At 33.0% G+C, this 23,775-nt stretch overlaps 2 protein-coding genes across 6 annotated transcripts in view; one reads left to right on the forward strand and one right to left on the reverse strand.

The window, feature by feature from the left end:
• The window catches only part of LOC138306001 (cyclin-dependent kinase 4 inhibitor B-like), a 637,657-nt gene that overhangs the window by 358,195 nt on the left and 255,687 nt on the right, over positions 1-23,775 (forward strand). The window lies entirely within an intron of this gene.
• The window catches only part of LOC138305998 (uncharacterized), a 343,209-nt gene that overhangs the window by 264,285 nt on the left and 55,149 nt on the right, over positions 1-23,775 (reverse strand). The gene's annotated exons all lie outside the window — the stretch shown is intronic.

Here is a 23,775-nt window from a genome sequence, read left to right on the forward strand (position 1 = left end):
AAATCCGTATCAGTTTTGCGTAATTATACATGTCTTACCACATCATATCACATGTGAGCTAATGAGCTATTGATATAACCAAGATTATATATTCTTAAGCATTGATGTAACTATTTGTTAACTTCATCGGGATATGAAAGAAAAAGTCTACTTGGCGGATTCTCACAAAAGTTTGCAAACAAAATTTAGTTAATACCCTGATGAAGTTAAAATAATAGTAACATCAATGCGTATACTTAATTTTCCAGACTACTTGATAAAAAAGAATAAGATTAAACATACGGTTCCATTGATTTTCCAATGGATTACTATTCAATAATCAATAAGCAACGTCGAATTCTCTATTGTAAAGTCACCAAAACATTGGGTTTGCAATTATTGGATTTGTTTTCTTGATAGTAGTATGAAGAAAAAATCTACCAAACAGAAAGTCTGATTTACAAAGTAGTATAAAAACAAATAAAAATCAATTTTATTGAAATTAATACAATGTTATGTAATATGTTTATTTTCGAAAAATGCCTATTAAGCTTTGTATTGATATTAGCCATCGCCTCATGGCGAAATAAAATTCGCAAAGTGTAATTATAAATTTGTCATGAAAATTTAATGGTATTTACCAATGCATTTTTCAGTATCCATGGACAAACGTCATCGTTATAATTTTACCTATTGGCCCGGAACCTAATATGGTAGCGCGGACAACACTATACTTAATTAAATTATTGATATTATGGATTTCGGTATGTTAGTAATGCAAGTTTCACTAATCAAAAGTAATGATTGTAAGAGATCACTGTAGTATTTCCAAAGCGGTAAATATTTGTATCACTTGCTCAATTTATTTTAACCCTATGGCACCCAAACATGAGCATTCTGTTATCCTATTTAATAATTATAGTAGATTGAATGGATCACTTTGAAAACCAAAGAAATGTCCGACCTCGGAATGCTGCATGGCTGTAACTTTTCAAACCACTCTCTGGTCTATGTACTCTATCCATGAACAAAGACTGGTAACCAAGTGTTAGTAATTCGATTTCCTGTCACTAGATCAGGGTTAAGTGATCTTAATTGGAGCGTATCGTAGAATGCATTAGATGTTAAACATAAACAATGTTGCTCTAGGGCTATTACTTATCGACTTATATAGATTTAAAACAATGGTATTACAATATTTAAAACTGTTCAAATTACATGCATGCTGCAAATAAGAACAACCCAATTTTAAAGACGAATGGTGTAAAAGTTATTTGCATGGAGATTTTCTTACCAATTAACATTATACAAGATCCATAACAGTCGAGATCCTGGTAATATACTAAGGTCTGATCTTAATTGGATGAAATACTGGAATGTACAAATGTAAAAACTATACTCTAGACCAATACGTATTTTAATAAAACCCGTAAATAGAAGAGAACAAGTATAATAATCATATATAACGTTTTAGAAACGCTTCAGTATTTATGTATTGCAGTGTCGGATTTAAATCGATTGTTAATATATTTTGTTCATTTTATATTGATATCGAGATCAATACAAGGTTTATCATCGGACAACAGAGATGGACATCTATAGTTTAGTTTTTTTCTTTATAAAATCGATATTATATACCTAAAAGTAGTTAAATTATTTCATTTTTTTGTGATACTGTTTCAATGAAACGATCAACGATAACTCATTGTACGAGTTATCAAGATGGTTTATCACCCTTCTCTTATCCACTCATGGTTATGTCTTTCAATATGTATGTAATAAATGTAAATGGTTTCTACATATCTATAAGAGAAGATCCACAAAACAATTATACGACTTGTTCATATGAGAGCGTGGGGAGGGGTATATCATCCGCTTGAGTGACATTAGTGTTACCTGGACGGAAGTGAGTGCTGATGATGTACCAGTTTTGCATTGCTTATACCATGGTTGAATTTGCATTTATCAAGTATGAAATATATATACAAATCATTCCATGACCACGTGTATACCTGTCCTCTAATCAACTATGATCTGATACGAAATACCTTTGCTGATCAATTTTAGACGATGTTTGTTTGCTTATATTGATTAATAGCGGAGCGGCTAAGCATGAAAATCGTTCAAAGGAGTAGGTGCAATAAGGGGCAATTATGGCCCCGGAATGAATAGGAATTCAAACAATGTCAAATCTTACAAACACAGCTTTCCAAAAGAGTTGATATCGATATTTTCGCAATCAAAAATGATTTTCCGCTTACGGTATTTGTAGATGGGTTAAAAGACGATATATTTAGGCAATTTTATGCATTTTTACACATTTTCGTGCAAAAAATGGCTTGACAAAGCGTAGTTTTCACATTGGCCGCAGCTTTTTCCAAACACCATTTTTTGTCAACAGAACAAACACAAAAATGCAAATCTTTATACAAATATCGAATATTGACACAAATGCGGCCAATCTGAAAAAAAAGAAAATCTATGAAATTAACGAACCAGAGATCGCAACGGCGGTAATAACATAAAAAATGTATCGGCCACGGCTATTATTTATCCGGAAAAAATAAATCGGAAACACATTCAGTGTGCATATATGAACTAAGGAATAATACTAATATTAGTAATTATTTTGATTAGTTTTATGACGATTTATAAAATTATTACTCCGTGCAGAAAGCGCCATTCTCAATTTTCTGTAGCGAAAACGTTGTGATAAAAATAGTGTCCGTATTTTGTTGCCCGAATTACTGTCCCGCCTTTATAATGTACTCGGTGTTTTGACACAGCGTGACTGGCTACGTTTACGCTGATTTTCTACATACATTGTCTCCCCGGTCGTTTCAACATGGATCGTAATGATCAATTTCAATTGAAGAATCAAGTATACTCTTCTCAATAAATATAGTCTATAGATTTACTACTGTATATTTCACGAGATCTATTTTGATCATAGATGGGACCCCGTCAATGACCTGATATTTCGGTACGTCACTGAAAATTTGAAGCCAGGTGGCCTATCTTTCAGTTCATCAGAAATCATTCCGTCATACAGTAAATCCTATTAATTGACACCATCTTCATGCATAAGCCTTTGTGTTGTATGTGAAAAATGTTCAATTTTTTAATTGTGAAAATCTGATAAGTCGGCGATTCTACAGTCAGGGCTACCAGGCTACAGTAGGCTAGTGCAGACGACTTCGGACAACAGTGTATATTACGGTAGGACACTGGACATGGGTTTTACTACTGTAGTTATTTTATCTCCATATGTTATAGATGTATTTATATTATAACGGCGGCGTTATATACCTTTATATAATAAAATATAATTGAGCAAAAATGTGTTTACATTAGAGTGCTACAGATTACTAAGGATAATTATTCATTTTTTCATCAATTTTCGAAGCATGCGTGGCAGTCGTGACGTTCTGTCCTCTGTTCCCTGAGCCGTAGACAGTGAGTTCAAATCGCCATTTCTACTTGTACATATATATATTTTTTTTAATTTCTAAACCCCAACTTTAATATTTTTTTTATATTTCTGAACCGCAACGTTTACTGAAATTATCAAGTTATCCTTTCCTAATATATATATATATATATTAAAGGCCAATTACCTTTCCGAAATAATGAAATAATATAAGTTTAATAACATTACTTGTGTAAGAAAATTATATCTATCGATGACCTAACACAAGGCTTTAACACTAAACAAATGTAAGCTTTCCTTCGTAATCTATTTTAACAGTTAAGTACACTTCGCTGTTTTGCTGTCTGGCGCAATCAGGACGACGGCTAAAAACATAATACGACCCGCGTTATGAAAATAGCATAAGGCTTATTTTGAATAAATTGGTCAGAATGTATTGACAATTGTAGTATTAACAAAACGCTAATAATTTTTGCAAATCTACAAACTTATCAATCTCGTTTTTACTTTCCAATTTTAAGAATAAAGAGCCCTTTCGGAAATGTAGCGGGCCTTTTAGTAATAGTATGCTAAACCTATACCTACATGTATAACTTCAGTAGGCCTATAGTCCCATTTACAATTCAAAATATTGTATTTAGAAATATTGAACAAGGAACATTCTTAACTTATATAACCGTATGTGAATATGGTGTTCAATCTATTTTCTCCTTTATTCAAGTTGACATAATTAAAAAAATAATAATAAGGACATCATTACCATAGTCAATTAACATATGTACAATGTACATATTTACCCGTAGTTATAACTACCATTGACATGCATAGTCATTTCCTTTACTATAATAAAATGTTAAAATGCATATACACGTACATGTATACTACAACTTCTGTTCGTGGTCTGAGCGTTGATTATATTTACATCTTTATGGTAGGATGCCTAAGATTAATTTGATTTGATTGTGAAAAAGGGACACTTCTTAATGAATGACTGTATGGTTGTCATGATACCAGTATTAATACTAAATATTTAGGAATAACCCACTGCAAGGACACTGGCGTTGCTTGTCAAAAGTATTTTCTTACATTAAAGGATCATACTTGAAAGTTAATAACATGAAAACAGCTTATTAATTGATTTGAAAGGCGTAGATGTGGACGTAACGTTAATTCCCAGAACAGGATAGCAAACCTCTGGTAACAGCAGTTGAAATGGGTGTAATTCCGAATGTCACACGCGCGGGTTCGAAAATTCTCTTAAACGATCTATCTTCCATTATCTGCATTTTTCTTGTTAGATATTTAAAGGAACTAGAGTAACTTATCCGATTTTACTTTTTGTAAATAGCGCAGCATATACATGCTAACATGTAATAAACTACCGAAATAGTAGTAACAGAATTGTTGTTCGTGCCATAAGATAGTAATTATTTATTACGTCGTTGCTATCCCTGTTAGGGACTCTGTGATATAAAATATCAAGATATGTGAAGGAATGCCCTGTTGTTATATATTTTTACTATACCCTTAAATATAGCCCTCGAAACATCTGCCCGACACCTACCAGGACTTAAGTACATTATGAACAGATAGATTTCTTGTTTACGGGCCAGTGCGCGCTAGTCACTTCACTCACTCATATCAAAACGTGGAATAAGCCGACACCGTTTGGTATCGCACCAGGTCATCTCCGTTTTAGACTACTTACAAAATCATCACTAATTTCAATTATTATTTTTTATAGCAAGATATATATACATATACACACATACTTGGTACACAACATATACACCTTGTCACACACCATTACACACTTGCACACCATCTCGCACACCTACACATATGAACATATGGAGATATGATACAAATACAGACAGAAAGACATACAGGCGCAGAGACATAGATAGAAAGAAAGATCAAAAATAGAGAAAAAGAGAGGGAAGAGGGATGGAATAATGATAACCATTATAGACTACTAAAATATAAGTAAAAAAGCAAATATTGTTTCAAAGCATAGGAGGGACAAAATATGTTAGACTATATGAGAGAAAAGAAACAGAGAGGAGAAAAGAAATAAAGTTAATTATTACATTAATTATAACTTTTTTAATCGCTATAAGTTTTTTCCCTTTTTTTGTCATCCCTTTTGAAATTTCACTACATAAGCATAAACCTTTGCAAAACGTTTTGGAACATTATGATAGTCTTGAATAAGAATTATTTTAGAAAATTTAAATTGAAAGATTTCTTGAAGACAACGCATTTTTATATATATATGTGTTTCACTATAATAATCATTTCATTATCCATTCTTTTACTATTTACATTTTGACGGAGAAGTCCGAAAAGGAAATATTCTTTAATTGAAGCTAAAAGGAATGGAAAGAGTAGTCTAAAAGAGTTTCTAAGACTCACGAGAAGTTATTGCACCTCTTGACATTTCCAAAGCAAAGTGTATAATAGTTTCCATATTCCGAGTTGCAAAGTGTACACATAGGGCGACTGAACAATTCGAGCTTTAAATGAAAAAAAATTAGTTACCAGAAATATTATGATTAACTCTATATCCTTTGGACGGCCGTAACGTATTTATGCGTAATTATGCATTTGCCCCCCATTTCATGCACCCTTCTGGAGCCCCACTGTGACCGTTGAAAATAAAATACTAGTTTTTTGAAAAGAAGATGTTCATCCCTATATAGCATGTCAATTTCGATTCGGTCATTGCATTAGTGACGTAACAATTCACCTTTGAACATGCCAAAATAAGTCAAAAAATTGAGGTCTGAAAACCCGGATTTTAGTGTGTGCCCGGAAACCTGTCGTTGTGAGGCTTAATTATCAAGATACAGACATGCAGATGGTCTTAAAACGATAGAAGAGATATCAAAGTAAGAGAAAATAGAGAGAAAGGGGAAAGGGAAGAGGAAAATAGCACCGATTTCAAAAAAAAAAAAACAAAAAAAAAAAAAAAAAAAAAAAAAAACAAGTCCCACGCGCAGGTTTCTGCCTTCCATGACCCGTTGCGTGGTGAACCTTTAGGGGACTTCCGGTGACTGGTTTTTACTTTGTTTGTAGTGTGTGCTCGGTTTGTTATCATCGTGAAAATGGCTCAAACCGTAATCTAGATGCAAAAACTGCTTTCATAGATGGCATTTGTAATAACCTACTATCAAAATTGAGTCAAGTTCGAATCCTGCCGGCCGTCGAAATTTTGATATTGAAACCAAACTATTTTTTTTTGTATTTTTTTCCCCAATCATATTTGAATACTTAAATATTTGACATGCAAACTCACTCACTGTATTCCCCAATTAATTTATTTTGAATCACTTTGAGCTCATTTTTATAACTCACTCAGCTCACTCACTTGCACTCACTTCACCCTTTCCACTCACTGTCACTCACTTCACTCACTCACTCACGTCACCTCTCACGTCACGCACTCACGCACCGTCCACACACTCACCCTTCGAACCACGCATCTCACTCAATCTCACTCGCACGCAAACACTCACGCACTCACTCACGCTACTCACTCACTCGTCAAACTTAGGTCGAACGACTCATCACTTCACTCACATCACTTCTACTCACATCTCACTCACTGCAGTCTTCCAGTCACTCACACACTCACTCACTCACTCACTCACTCAACTCACTCACCTCCACTCACATCAAACTCACTACACTCACTCACTCTTCGACTCACTCACGTTCTCTCTCACTCATCACTCAACCACGCACATCACTTCACTCACTCACTCACTCACTCCCAACTCACTCACTCACTCTCTCACGATCCCTCACTCACGTCAACTCTCTCACTCACTTCACTCACTCACTCACTCAACTTCACTCACTCCTACTCATCTTCACTCACTCCCCTCACCCACGGTCACTCACCCACTCACCTCGCATCATCAAATCTCATACGTCACTCACTCACTCCCACTCACTCATTTTGATCACTCTGGAATAATCATTCGATATATATGCAAGTATACACAACATTTGGTAACACAACATACACCTGAAACACACACTACACACTTGCACACCATTCCACATATGAACATATGGAAATGAACAAATACAGACAGAAAGACATACAGTGCCAGAGGAGAAAGAAAATAAATTAATTATACATTAATTATAACTAAGTTTTTCCCATTTTTGTCATTCCTTTTGAAATTTCACTACATAAGCATAACCTTTGCAAAACGTTTTGGAACATTGTGATAGTTTTGAATATATTTATTTTAAGTCCTGAATAATCATTTCATTAAAAACTCAAGTTTACTATTAGTTACCAGAATATTTAAGTGATTATTGAATCTACTTGATATTTTGGTTGGTTTTCGTAATCATAAATGGCAGCTTTAAAGACAATTCTTTACGATGACATATATTACTCATATTCAAAGATTGCATTCAATTTCTTTTGTCCTGATGGTTTTTATAAGGGACTATTATAATACAAACGTTTGAACCTTTAGACCTTGCTAAAAATTTGGCTCATAATATAATGGTATAACATGGACAATAGGTATGTTCTGTTTTTAGGGAAACCTGGATTGCGATTGAAATTGTTTTACTGCTGATTATAACACGGTGAAATGCAGGAAAGTCTCTATGTGATTTTTTTTGAGTAAATTTCTTCAAAGAGTATAAAAATCTTACCCGGATTCATAGTCTCTTATTACGTGCCTTTATATGTATAGCCCCCTCTTTATACTTGTCTTTAATGAAATTGTAACTTTATCTCAATTAAGAATTTTGGGTCTTTTATTACCTTAGTGGGGTTTTGAAGATAAAACATCCCTGATCATTCCAAATTCCCTTCCTCCGTAGCAAATTTTACATTTTTACAAGCTTTCAAATTAACTAACCAAAACTCCGTGTTTTTTTCATCTTCAGTTCGCAATTTTGTTATTATAATCAGATACCAGTTTGAATCAAACAAATCTATATATTGACATGTCGTTTTTCAGAATAGTTTGCCATTTTGATTGACACATTGGAATTATTCTTCGTATCCAACCTAATTTAAGAGAATCATATATAAGGTTTGGATATTCAATCATTCTTACACTCCATTTAATATAAGCCTACTACTTATCTTCTTACTTTTTCTACTTTACTATTCTCCATAGGGAAAAATCATATCAATGAGAGAATTCAGTGTCCTCCAAGAATAAGTTATCATCTGGGTTTTGCGTACATGATATAAACAGGTGATTATACTGTGAAACTAATAATTTATTTATGGTACATTTATTTGACAATTGGTGTTAAAAAATCCTCCATTTTTTAGGATTTAATGAGTGGTTTTAATTTTGTAAAATTTTTTATCAAAGTTTAACTGAGGATTCATGTGCATTGTTAATATTGGTTTCCGCCCTGCCCTATTGTAGATCATGTTCTGGTAAGAGATTTAATCTGTGATTTATCTCTCACTGCCTATCCAAATAACTTGAGTTTTGAAAATATTTATTTTAAGTCCTGATTTATTTGCAAAAAAAAATCAAGTTCTGTATTAGCTTTTTTAAGAGATTTTTTTTCGGTGGCCATCAAGTGCAAGTGAGGTTATCTTCTGGCATACTGCGAACAGATGTATGAGACAAGTATCCACATTAATACCTTTTAAATTTGTTTATTATTTCTTAGTTTGATAGCTAGATTTTCAGTTACAAGGATAAATATGTAGGGAAGCGATTGGGGTATCCCTGTCGGACAACCCCTTTTAATTTTCCGATAAAAAAAAATGAGGACAGAATTTCCATACTTGATTAATAGACGCATTGACCTGATTATACATTCACCCAAAACACCAAAACAATAATACTTTTTTCAATAAATTATCCATGACACCGAATTCAATGGCCCTTTCAAAATCAAATCATTAAAAATATTACCTGAAATATCTTTTCGCATTGTATACTGCCTTACCATGAACTCGATTTTTCACTTATATATCTGCCCGAAACGAAATCCCTAGTCCGTTCGTTTTCAATTTATCATTTATCTAAAATCTGTCCTAATTCTGTTTTGCTATTGATCACTGAAAGCTATTTAATATTATACATTTAGCAGTGTTAATAGGTATCCAGTTTTTTTTAATAAGGTCTGGGTTTATCTCCATCTTTGGAATGGCATTGAAATTAACGCCACAATCGTTGTGAGATAGATGAAAATTTTTCCATTTCTTATCACCTAAATTTTATTGACGACCTTATTCCTATATTAACCTAAGAATTTCCTAGTAAAACATTTAAAGAAACTTTACAGTTAAACCAATCTATCCTGGAAGGAATTATTAATTGGTCTTGATTTTTCAGTGTTTTTCCCGCATATCTCTAGGTTTTGTTATGAACCTTCTAAATTTTCAGGAATCATGTGTCATTATTCTTATTTTTATTGTAAGGATCTAATGAAGCGCATTTATATATAAATCTGCTATTTCATTTTGAGATTCATATCATATGTTACATAAAAATTTTTTTTACCCTCCATATACATTCAGCACGTGTCTCGTAATTACGTTACCCATTAGTCATAATTATGAAACCTTAAGGTATAATTTTTTAGAAGTTAAATTCCTCTTTTCTAAATTTAATATAGTAACTTGTAGGTTTTTATTTCACTCTTCTATCCACTAGAAGTGTAACCTTACTTTACTTACTTTAATTATGTTGTTCTCTTATTGCCTTGTAACTTCTCGTTTTTTTGTATTTCTAGCTCAACCATGTCTATTATCATTTGTTTCTTCAATATCTGTATAGATTTTCTGATGACTTTTTTCCATAATTTTTGTCTAATTTTTTTTCCTGAAAAGATGTATGGTTATTGATATAGTTTTAACCTCTTATTTTGCATGAAGCAATGTCTCTAAAAAATAAATTGATCATCTATAATGGATACTCTATCTTCAGAATCTGAAAATGTTATATCTATATTTTTTATGTTTTGACAGAAGGAAAATATTGTTTAAATCTTGTCCCCTAATAACATGTTATTACTATATTTTAATTTCTCTTGTCACTGTAAAAGACAATATGATTAAATTCCAAAAATCCCCTGCCTGGTACATAATTCATTAAGGTTTCCAACGATATGGTTGGGGTATGTATATGAATCAGTAATCGGTAGCCTGCGTCACGATCTTGGACTTATCAGTAGTGGACGATTAAGTTTTCATTGTACAACAGAAAAAAAAATCAAAACACGAAGCCTTCTTGGAAAGGTTTGATCTTTTCTTCACATAGATTATCTTCTAGTGTTCGTTCTTTCTGTTCTCTAAAATTATTTCTACTAATGAATAAAGTTTTCTAAAATCGTCTCTCTCGCATTTGGGTTTTTGATATGTATAGTAATTTTTTATCATTGTACTATATCAGGGTTTATTAACTAAGGTTAATATCATCACACAGAATAATAGTATATCAGAATTATCAAAAGGACTTCAATAGTTTCGAACCAATTTCTATCATAAAAAAAACATTGGAATATCCTTATTCGGGCCATTCACATTTATAAGTGTAAATTCTAAAAATGTCTCTAATTTCATTCTCTAAGGCTAAAAAACTTAACCTGTTTTGTCTTTTGTCTCCTTGTGAACCTTTATTTTCATAGTTATTCCTAAAAACCATAATGGGATTCACCTCTAGCATTTGGGGGACTCTATTTATGTCATCATTTGAAGAAACTAAAAGTGGCACTGAAAAACCACATTCACTTCGTTTATTGTTTTATAGTTCATTACTAATAATTATGTAATCTTGGCAAGCAAAAGTCTATTACTTTTTTGTGGACAGCTGATAGAAAAAAAAACATTTAAAGCTGATTTTTGTTCACCTTAGGCTTGATTATTAGCAGATAGAGGAAAACGTATATAGTTGTCATAACTTTGCTGCTATAAATAAAGTATTAACTCTGTTCCATTCTGGTTGTATGATAGAAGTGAGGAAGTAGATAATAAGGGAATTTACTAAACATTAACAAAGAAAACTTAAAATACATTGATATAGTGGTGGGTCATAAACTAAGGGTCTACATGCAAACAAGTAAACAGTCAGTTATTTGCTTTTCTCCGATTGCATAAAAAATACCTGTACTTGAATCTGGAGAATATTTGCATGAGCCACGCCGATCCTATGTTAAAACTTGTAAAGAGGAAGTCTATAGCGATACTGGTAGTTGTTCAATATTTAATCCGGATAGGGAGGTTTATTAAAATCCGGAACAGGTTTTACTAAAATAGCGTTATACGTAAGAGAGACGAATAATTTAAGATATAACAATAGGATTAACTGGAGTGTGATTGATAAACTTAATGGTATTATACATAATTTTACAGAGTAAAAAATATTGAATTTTTCCTTTAGCGGAACAGCAATTATACAAGTACAAAACTTAGAAATTTAATGGTTTTATTACTAATAAACAATACGGTAAACGAAAGTTCAATTTATACTTATAGAATTTGTAGTTGCCATATATAACTCTGTATAGCAAGTGTTATTTACAGTGTTTATATATGAAACCATATATTGGATTAAAATATGTAGGAGCTTACCGGAAATTTTAGAAAATAATAATTTCCACACATGCAATACACACACATTAATCACAAAATTATCTATAAAGAATTAAAAATTTGACACACAAAGGACACTACCGAAGTAGTTCAGTTTCACGTATTTTATTCCAAATTACATTGAGTTGGAAAATTCAGGTAAAAACAGGATACAATTCATGGCGGCAACCAATAATGTGCCTAGTCCGCTACCGATCATAGAAGCTAGATAACGATTTGCCACATAATATATTACACCAAATGTTTGCAGTCCTTGCTTAAGGGAATTAGTCTGTGAAAGGTGTGCCAACAAAAATAATTGTATTCCTATTTGAAGTTCAAAAGGGACTCCCAGATCTGGAAATTACAAGATGTCGGGCACAGTATTAAATTAATTGGTACTATGAAATTATAACCATATTGGCTGATGTTTCATCGGATTCATTGCGGAAAAAACTTCTACAAAATAGTTAGACATACAATATTTCATCTGAAATTATATGAAACAAGATTAATCAAATGCAAACGGTAAATTTCCCATACAAGCGGGGGTTCGCTTATGATTTCCCGACGTGCGTCCTTATAAAAACACGGTGAATGGACTTTCACCACGGTCTATAGATAACGGTTTCCATATTTCTTCAATTTCGGGACAGGTAGCGGGCCTATACCCTCTTTCAGTGTTACCGCAGCTTGGAAAACATGCTCACACCCATTTTCATGCCATAAAAGATTATATTGTACTTCTAGAATCAAAATTTTTCTCGATTAGGCAATATTTTTGTCATTCTGGAAAGAACAGTTATACAGGAGCTATATAATGTAATAGAAACTAGCTAGCACTTGATGGAGGATACTCTCAATCACATCTCTGCACAAATGGTCCTATTGGTACACCTTGAACCATCTTACAAATGCTAGGATAGTAACGAAAACACATTATATAAAGAATACTGTGAAAACTTATTAATGGCATTTTGCTTAGAGAGAGATAGGATGTCGGATAAATCATAAATCCTTTTGTTTTTTTTTTTTATGTGGTATAGAAGAATCGTATTTGGCTGAAAAGAACGGGAAATCTTCATAGAGTGCTAACGAAATATAATTGGGATTAAAGCATGAAGGCAGTCATATGCTTCCAAAATAGTTGGTTCATGATCTGCAAACCTCGGTACAGTGTTTAAAGGGATATGGAAATTACCTCCACATTCATTTTCTTCACCACCAGCTACGCGAATAATCAAATAATATTCTTATTCTAAAACGAAAAATACAATTAGGCAGGCTATCCAAAAATACTTTGCGCCTTCAAGCAGAAAGAATCTAAAGGCAAATATTCATAGGGTAGTTGTCTACTAAAGAAGGTTTCATGGATGAGACTGTGGCCGCCTTTTAATATTGCGATAACCAACGTTCGCAATGGTCCGGCGGTCAACCGCCGTCTAAAGCTTAATCGTGTGGAATTCCCTTTATATTATTCAGATAGAAGATAGAATGACAGGGATATTTGATTCGATGCAATCGTGCATCAACAAAAACAAAAAACTGCAAACCATCATCAGAGGACACTCCACTTAGGGACAGGGACTTAGAGTAAGATTTAAAATGCTTGGGTTTGCCGTCAAAACTGGGATATATACCCGGGTTCAGACATGGACACCTTGTTTAGTCAATTTGACATTGCGGCCCTAGGACCTCTAACCCACAAACAAAGTCACTTGCGAAGATAGGTCATTACGTACCGCTGATGACATTTGTTTTTACAATTATTAGCTGTGGCCTCCGAGCTAGAAATTCCTCTTTCTTTGCAGGCTTAGGAGATAAAGAATTGCGAAGGAAAAGAACTGATAGATGGTGTTGATTTATGTAACGATATGATGCCAAAACTAAATTCCAACCAAAAACCATTTAAGCTTACCGTCAGGTTAAACAAATCTATTCGGCACAATGGGCGACTGAGTGAAGGTAAATAGCAAGCAAATTGAGAACAAGGGGAAACTGTAAGTCTTTGCAAAAGGGGAAATGTATATAAGGGTCCATCAAAACAAAATGCAAAAGTGGCATAATATGGAAATGAATATAAGGAGTATAATAATCAAGAATTTGGGAACCACCTCATAGACTACGAAAGCTTACTTAGTGAGATTGTTCATCTGGTACCTTGCCGACCTTTTGTTTTGTGTGACATCGTTATGTCGAACTGGGAGTTAGCCAACAGAGTGGAAACGAGCTTTGGCCAATCACTGCTGAATTTGTGGACTTTGAAGTTGTTTCAATTGTGGCTCTCGAGGAAGCACATCTGATGTCGCCTGTAAAAGTTGCAATTCGGGGTTTTAAGCCAAAATCCTTCCAAGGCATCCTATTTTATATCAATTTTTGAATCTTTTTACTTCTTCGTACAGAGTGTAATACGGAGAATATACTCTAATTCAAAGGGCCTCTCTTGGATTTTTAAATATGGCGGTCTTTTTTAATTTTAAATAAGAATAAAATTATTTATGTATCAAACACTAAAAATAATAATATAACATACTCCACTAATTAGGTTGATGTGGTTATTTGCTTACAGTAAGCTTTAGCTATTAAAAGGTTTGTTTTAAAGTATACAATGTACAGCTCGTAAAGTTGGCGGCCATCTTGAATTACAAAATGGCTGTCTTCTTATGAAGTTTTAAGTCTTAGAGTGTTCCATTATTGTCAATTATGATGGGTGTAGATCGTTTCTTAAAATTTTGGGTCTAGCTTTGGTATAGTATAACGCGAACACACTGGGTCTCGGATGGTTTGGTTTGTGGCGGCCAATTTTGAAAAATAATATGGGGACACCGACCCGAGGGCGTGAATTTTGGGGGTCCATTTTTTTCTGACTAACGTTTGTCATTATGTGTTACGAAGATGGCAACGTCCCTAGAGTTCTTTCTAATAATTTGAAGATTTTGCCAAAACATCTACCTTGCGACAGCCGTAGGGCTACGTCGGGCTCTTGAGTGCCCAGTTAGCTTCCACTATTAATATTACCTTCATATATTGTAAAGTACTTAATATGACTAGATATGTTCATTCTTATTCTTCGTTTTGCAAATAAACACGGAATCGAAAAGTAAATGAAGACCGAGGTGTGTTCTCTTTTACTCCAAATAAGTTGTCATAAGAAAGGAGTATTGAATAGGAAGTATAGAATCGGTGGTTCTAAAAAATTGATAATCATTTTGCATTATCGTATCCATTAATCAAAAAAACTTATAACTGAATTGTGTTATTTTTTATGATTCGAAAATGGATTTTATTTTTATAAATGAAATTCCAATATGTACATGTAATAACATTTCCATGTAATGACATTAATCCCGTGACCCTTAATGCTATACAATCTGCCAATTTTGATCATTAATAGGTACATGCAGCAAATTCATTTAATGTAGCTATTTAATATTGTGCCAACATGAACATTACGCATCATTGCTTTGATTTTACCTTACTTAAGTAAAGTCCGTTACATTTATGCTTTTAAGCTACAAAGTGGTTTTATAAACTAGAAGGTATGAATGATAACTGGACAGCGACAATATATATGCCTGTTGTGCGAGCGATTCGTGATGGAATTGCAACTTTCAAGTTTGAACTTCGTATTCCTATTTATTGCAAACTACCATGGACTTCAATGGCCGATACATAATTCAATAAAAATAATAAAAATAAAATCTCAAGGACATTTGCATTGGATAATGAAAAAAAGAATATCGTCAAGTATGGAAAGGCCGTTTTCGTCAACTAGTTTTCGTTATGGCTGGGACGGACAATAGTCCTAATAACGGAGAAATTATGTCAACAGAGGGCGATTGACAGTTCCATGTGATGAACAAATTCCTTTTGGCATAATGTAATATACGAGGTGTTGGCAGTGGAAAGTTAGAGAGACAAAATCACTTACCTTTATTGACATCAAGCTCCACTTTCAATGTAAAAGTTTAAGAATAGCTCTATGTTTTCCTCATCTCGCATGCTCTTTCAAAGTGCTCTTGGCGCTGGAATACAATACGACAGGACATCAGTAGTTACTTTAAAACTGGTTTGCTATGTGCCAACATGGAAACTTTCAACATATTTTATATATCTATTTATGATAACGGTTTCTTGATAAACTTTTATTTAAATGTATTCTTGGTATTCGTTTTCCTAATGAGCCGTTCACTAGATGCATGCCAATGTTAGCTCTCACATATAAAGATAAGGGGGGGTGGAAGATACAAGATGCACAACGATTTAAATTTCTTCGATCATTTTTATGTATTAATACATAAACATCTTACGAAAATGTCGATAGTTCCTACGAATAAGATACACTGTAACCCTCTAGTCGATACGTGGGGGGATTTTTATCTATAAACCATTATCTTGTGTTTTTATGCGACTTCCAGATTGTCTTAAAATCATTAACATTTGTTTTGTTTATTTATTACAGTCAAATGTATGGGATTGCAAGGTGATTAGGGACTTAATTCATGGTTTTCTTCAGAACTGGTATGTTTCTCCCAGGCGATAGCCGAAGAAAAAAGGAATAGTGCAATAATATCCAGAATAACTTGCTATGATCAAATTAATCCCCATTATTTCGTTTTCATATAGTTAAAATTCTTAGAAGATTAACCACTTTACAGGTAGACCTACAATACAAACTGTATGCACATGCCGGTGCACATATATGGGATGTGCTTTTTTACACTATTAAATTCTTCAAAAACACGATAAAAATTTATGTAAACCCCGGCGGAAGCCGAGCGTTTACCTAAACCATTTTTACACGGGCTCAAGTATCATTATTCCCTCTTAACCTCAACAAATAAAACATATATTCCTTTTTTGTACAAGTTTTTTCATGTAGAATGTTATTATTAATTCCTCCGCGGCTAGTTGGCTTATTTTATCTCAAAAGACAACATATATTTTTTTTTTTTCTCGTCCATCGTCAAACGAAATTCGTTTGAACAGCTGAATTGGATATCGAGTCATTCCTATGTTCATGCCAAAAGTGGGGTCATGAGCCCACGGTGCTACGTCATCGACTATTTCATCGTAACAATAGAAATCGACGCACGTGTTGTGCTAACATTATTGCACTGATAATGATTTAATTACTCAGGAATAGCATGGGTTATTGAGTCCATGTCGGTGCAAACTGTATAATATTAAATCATATAGGCTAATGAACAAACATCTTATACGCTTACCAAATTCAGTAAAAAATAATCCAATTTCTTCCTGTTTTGAATATTTTTATTTATTTGTTTCTGGAATTCCTTAACCGTTTCGTAGAAAATAAAGTGATAAACTGTTGTAATGTTAAAAATTATCGATTTTATAATTAAACACTATAGTTGTACAGGGTATTGTGCCGAAATCTATAACTAATTTATGGTTATTCCACTCGGTCTATTACCTAACGTGTTTTGTTGCAACTCGCCCTCCGGTTTCAGTTAATAGGTTTTATTGTTGTCTAACTACACCCTCCGTGGTTTAATATAGAGAAACAAAAATGTCATATTGATACAATGTACCACAAATTAATATATGTATTCAAACGCAAATTACATTTAACACACCACAGCAAACATAAAAAATACCATCTCAGATTTATTAGTAAACCGAGACCAGTTTGTAAAATGTGTTACTAACGATACTTTTTTTTGCTTTCACCAAAAATATCTAATGTCTGGATTTCAAGATCTGTTATAAGAGAGAAAACAAATAATGGCATTTTCTATGGAATGCCGTACGTTGCAAAATTCAATAGATATATAATTTTGTTTTTATATTTGTGTGAACAAATTTTCCTTGTGTGTGTGTTGAAAAATATTGTTGTGTGTACTTTTATATTTGTGTGTGGAAAAAATGGTTTGTGATGTAACAAATATATATTTGTGTGTGATGTGTTGTTTTATGTTTGTGTGTGAAAATCATAACATTAAATATATTATTTTTTACACACATAATATATTTTTCACACATCACAAAGAAATTATTGATCACAAATTTTAGTTTTAACATATACATATTCAAAAAAATATTACATAATCATTTACTTGATTTTTACACACAGTGAAACACACATAACGATATATTACAAAACATTTTTTTTTCTTTACACACTTTTTATTTTACCTATTTAAATTTTGTATCGGTCGGCACGCCATAAATTCATAATAAATTATGAACCTTATGCTAAATTCATAGCGGGACAGAGGAACTATAAAATTATCACTTGTTTTTTTTTACAGTTTCTTCTAGAATATTTCACTATGTTGGCGTGTACCCAAATTGATAGAGGTCATTTAATTATGACGTCATTATACTATGGCGTCAATGATATAACAACTTAATAACAATTGTAAAATCAATTTAAAATCCCCTGTAAAACGGCAAAGAGCTGTGAAAGCGCTTGGGAGAAGCTGAACTGTTTTATTGCTGTGTTTTTTATTATTTGTTACGTCACTACAAGTGCGCTTTACCAGGAAATATTTCCAGCCAAATTTTTGTTACAATCCATAAAGAACTCTACGATAAGGTCGAAAGATACATCTGAGAGAGTTTCTTTGGATTAAAAAAAGTGTAGGAATTAGTATATTTAACCAAATTGACATTTTTATAGTGTAACATAAAGTAGACGTATATTAAATTTATGTTTTAAATGTACGTACACAATAAAGACCGAGACCAGAGTCCTTATTTATTTATTAGATTTGGAGTTTATTAATCATTTGCAAGTTCGATTATCAAAGGTACGTTCTTATTACAAGGACCGATCTCAGATTGCCATAGGGACTCTTACGGATCTCATCCTTTGGGCATATATAGTTCTTTTAACACGCTATATTCTCACTTTACAAGGTGTAATGAAACATCGGTGTTTTTATAACATAGAAAACATCTAGGTTTTATATATTATCGATAGGAGCTCCATGCATGTAACGGTCGTATTAGGTTCAATCACGAAAACAAGGTAAAATAATCACATATCTCATATACCATTAAAAGTAGATTGATATGTGACCTTTCTTACAATCGTCTGTACTATAGTCATTCGTTTTACTAAGCCCCTTAACAAAAAAAGCGTTTCATACTAAGGTTATTCCACTGCATTTTGGGGCTATGTATTTTGGTTTGAGGAGTCGTGTCTGCCAAAACTTATCTTCAATATCTTAATATACCCCTAGATAAAACAAACCCAAAGTAATATTGTATGATTCATTCATAATTACACTCATATAGAAGATTGCAAATACTTCATATGAATAGAAATTATTCATCGAATATTGTTTCGCGAAACATGAACAAAATAAATGTATACCGATAGGTGTTCTTTTTTTTCTTCAAATTGGTGTTTCTAAAATTGAAAAACATGTTGCCTTATTATTTCCTATTTTTATAAATCAACTAACTTTATAATTAAATTCATATTTTCTATGATTCGAAAGGATTTTTTTTTAATTCAATATGTACATGTAGCAATACCATATAATACCATAAATCCGTGACCCTTAAGATATATAATTTGTCAATTTTGATCATTAATAGGCGCATGCAACAAATTCATTACGTAGCTATTTACTATTGACGTACATGAACATTCGCATATTGCTTTGATTTTACCTACTAAGTAAATCCGTTACATTTATGCATTAAGCTTCAAATTGGTTTGAAAAGCTAGAAGTATGAATGATAACCGGACAGCGACAACTCAGATGACGTGTGCGAGTGATTCGTGATGGATTTGCAATGTTCAAGTTAGAATTTGTATTCATATTATTGCCAACTAAATGGATTGCAATGCCGATACATAATTCAATATAAATAATAAAATACAATCTCGAGACATTTGTATTCATAATGAAAAAGCATCGTCAAGTACGGAAAGGCCGTTTCGTCAACTAGTTTTCGTTATGGCTAGGGACGACAATGTCTCATAACGATTATTATTGTCAATAGATGGCGATGATTGACAGTTCATGTGATGATACATCTAAACTTTGGTAATGTTATTATATGTGGGGGTTGCAGTGGAAAGTTAGATAGACAAATACTTACCTTATTGACATCAGCTTCCCCACTTTTCAATGAGATGTTTGAGCAATGTATATGTTTCCTCTCCACACTGCTCTTTCAAAAGTGCATTGCTCTGGAATACAAAGATAAACATTAGTAGTTACTCAAACCTGGTTTGCTATATGCCAACGGGAACTTTCAATATTATATATATACGTAGAGTTATATATATATATGAAAAAGTTTCTTGATAAAATGGTTATTTATATGGAATTCTTGTTTTCCATTTCCTACTGAACGTCAACAGGTTGCATGCATTTAGCTCTCACAGATGATGAGGGAGAATACAAGATGCACAAAATTTAAATGCTTTCGATCATGTTTTGGATTAACACATAAACATCTTACAAAAATGTAGATATTTCCAAGAATAAGATCACTGTAACCATTTACCTTAGTCGATACTGGCAAAATGTTTAACTATAAACCATACCTTGTTTTTGCGATGCGACTTCCGATTGTCTTAAATCAGTCTAGCATTTAGTATTGTTTATTATACAGTCAAAGTATGGGATTGAGGGATAGGTCTAATTCTAGTGTCCAGAACTTGTCTATTTCCCCGAGGCAAAGCCGAAGGAAATGGCATAGTGCAATTAAATCCAGAAACTTGCTATATAAATTAACCCCATACTTTAAATGTTTTAATATACAGATAAATACAAAGCATGTCTCCTACGATATAATTTTCTACTATAATAGCCATGCTGGACATTAAAATACGATATGTGTGATTGGGTATAAAATTCTGAGATGTTGAATAACTCACTTACAGGTACCGCACAATACAAATACAACCTGTATGTACAATGCTAGTTGCACATATGGATAATGTGATAAATATTACACTATTCACATTCGTCAAAACATCTCGCCTGTACGATACAAGCAATGAACAACAATGTTGTGTGACCAGTTTCTGACCGATATGAAACGTCGTTTGTGGTTACAAATCATTAATTATTTTAAATTCTGCCCAATTTTTGGGCGACAATATGACAAATGAATCGGAGGCTGTGATCGGAAACAAGGGTCCTCGACCACCTCAAAGCTTGATTTGGACGGAAATAACCGCTAGTGCGGATGTTGCGCGGTAGCTTCGTTAGGGATAATGTGTAGTTCGATAGCGCTAGAGCTGAACGAGGATTTTTGAAAAAGTTGTGAGCTTGTAAAATTTAATCAAGTACCGTTTCTATAGTTGTACATAAAGTAGAGGTTTATTGCAAATGTAGCATTTATCATCATCATCCTTTTGGCGGCTGTGGCCCACTATAATGTGTTTTGGCACCTATGTACAATAAAAGTAATACCGAGAATTTAGTCAAATACATCATTATTTTATTGTTCTAAAAAATGTACGTACACAACTATATATACCGAACCAAGAGTCTTTAATTTGTTAAATCAACTCGATTAGGTGTATTGTACATATTAATTACAAGAAGATCGATTGCGATATGACAACACATTTTTAAGGATCTCAACGGTTCCGAAGCGAATAATTTCATAAACGCGAATATCGACTTTAAACAAGTGTTAAATGACCCACATCGGTGAAAACATTGAAGACTTGTTATTAAGGTGGTTGACTGAAGTTAAGATAACATGGAAATAGTATCACAACGTGGAGACTACGATATAGATGTAAATTATCTAAATCACACTTCTACAGAACTGAAAGGCTGAGATTACCAGACAGATTTCCTTTCCTGTATTCGCAGGTCGCTTTTCCCTGCTAAGATATTCAAGAATTAAGATGATTCTCAAACTGGTCCGATTGATAACAAGGGACAAATTCTTGATTGTCAGAACTGTAGAAAGACAAAACCACGTCAATAGAAAAAATTTAATAGAAACGTGCGATTTTTAGAACGAAACAACATTATTGCAATAATCATATAAAACGATTCCTATAAAATATAACAAGAGATAATATTTCACCGGCACCAAAAGGTTAAGCTAATTTTGCCTCTTCTAATTCAAATATACCACATATTCAAATATATACCCTGATTTCCAATATCACAAGCGAATAACGTTATGGTAATGATAAAACTTTTATAAAACGAAATATAACCATACTCTAAACACGTGAAATAAATTTCATTTCGAACAATCACTCGTTGTTAACTCATATATGTTTCAACTACATTTAATATAAAAGTGCAATCAATGCAAACTCGTAAAAACGCCGCCTTACCACATCACATCATGTATATGTTAATGCAGCTCTTAAAATAGGATTATTGTATATTATCAAGTTACTATATATGTTAAACAATATAATTTCACCTTGAATGAGATACGGTAGAATTAAAACATATCAGGGTATTTCTTTAAGTATCAAAACACGCTTTTTATTATATTCCCCTTCGTACATGTATGCATTGCCTTTTCTATTTCTTTTCTGATCTTCGTTTTTTTTAGATGTAAGTAATGAATCGTTAAGGTATAAAAAGACATCGTTTGGTAAGAACAAAGCAAAAAACAAAGAAAAGGTTATATTTGTATAGCAGTAATGGAGTGGGATAGGATCGATAACTTCAATAAGTAGCACCGACGAAAGCAATCTAAGGAATCCTAAGATATTCAACAATGGTATCAAAAATCGGACAAAATTGTTAATGAGATCATATGATACTGCATTTATCTAGTAACATTATGATTTAAATAAGTTTCAACTTAAAAAACAACATTGACTCACACGCGAAAGACGCTTGTCGTTTCGATTTACGAAGACACGTTTCTTTCGTCCGAGTTATCATCAACTCTATACATATGATCTGCAAGTTTAATGCAAATATACAATGAGCTAGCATAACTTGGAAATTGAGATAACTTACAACTTGTTATCCTGCAATTTGCCCCGCATAATGACCGATAACTACTGCCGTATAAACTGGTGCTTTATCCGTTAATTCGATAACATGAATTGGTTCCACATCTGACGGAATGTTTTCTTACTTGACAACGAAGCTTTATCTTCCGGTGAATGAAACGTCATTTAGTATCGCTAAAAGGTGACGTCACATTCACCTCAATGACGTCCTTTTGCAATCTAAAATCTCGCATGGTGGTGTCATTTTTTTCTTGAATCATGGCAATAGAATATATTGTAAAGTAATTCTTTGAAAAGTAATTAGTGTTTTTGAGTATTTTCATATTGTTTCAGTGATATTACACACTAAATATGATTACTGGTACTATTTGCGAATGGGCTGACAGATTCCCCACGTTAAGTGAATGAAATTTTTTCCTTCGCACCAAAAAAAAGCGTCTCGTTTCTAGCGAAACCAAGTAGATAACTGTCAATATGCTTTGTTTTTAATGCAGAATACACTGTTAGTATCTTACAATACAGGATTTCGTTTGATTTATTTTAATTTTGTTTTATTTTGGTTGCCGACGCGGAAAACCGAAATGATTCAGCAAATCCTCGCCATCTCGGCTTTTCTAAGTCTGGCACCAAAATTAATTTTGTATTGTAAGATATTAACCGTGTATTTTCTATCTATTTTCATCCAAACCCTTACCCTGCAAGGCGGACTTAACTCTTGATGATTCCCTTAAAATAAGTCATTTAAATACATTATACAATTTGTTCCCTATGACCTTGAAGTCAGTCCTCCATCCAAGAGATCTACAGACCCAATATAAGGTCTCTATTGAACTCTGGGTTACAGTGGGGGGG

Source organism: Argopecten irradians, chromosome 13, assembly GCF_041381155.1.
Source record: "Argopecten irradians isolate NY chromosome 13, Ai_NY, whole genome shotgun sequence".
Taxonomy (NCBI): Eukaryota; Metazoa; Mollusca; class Bivalvia; order Pectinida; family Pectinidae; genus Argopecten; species Argopecten irradians.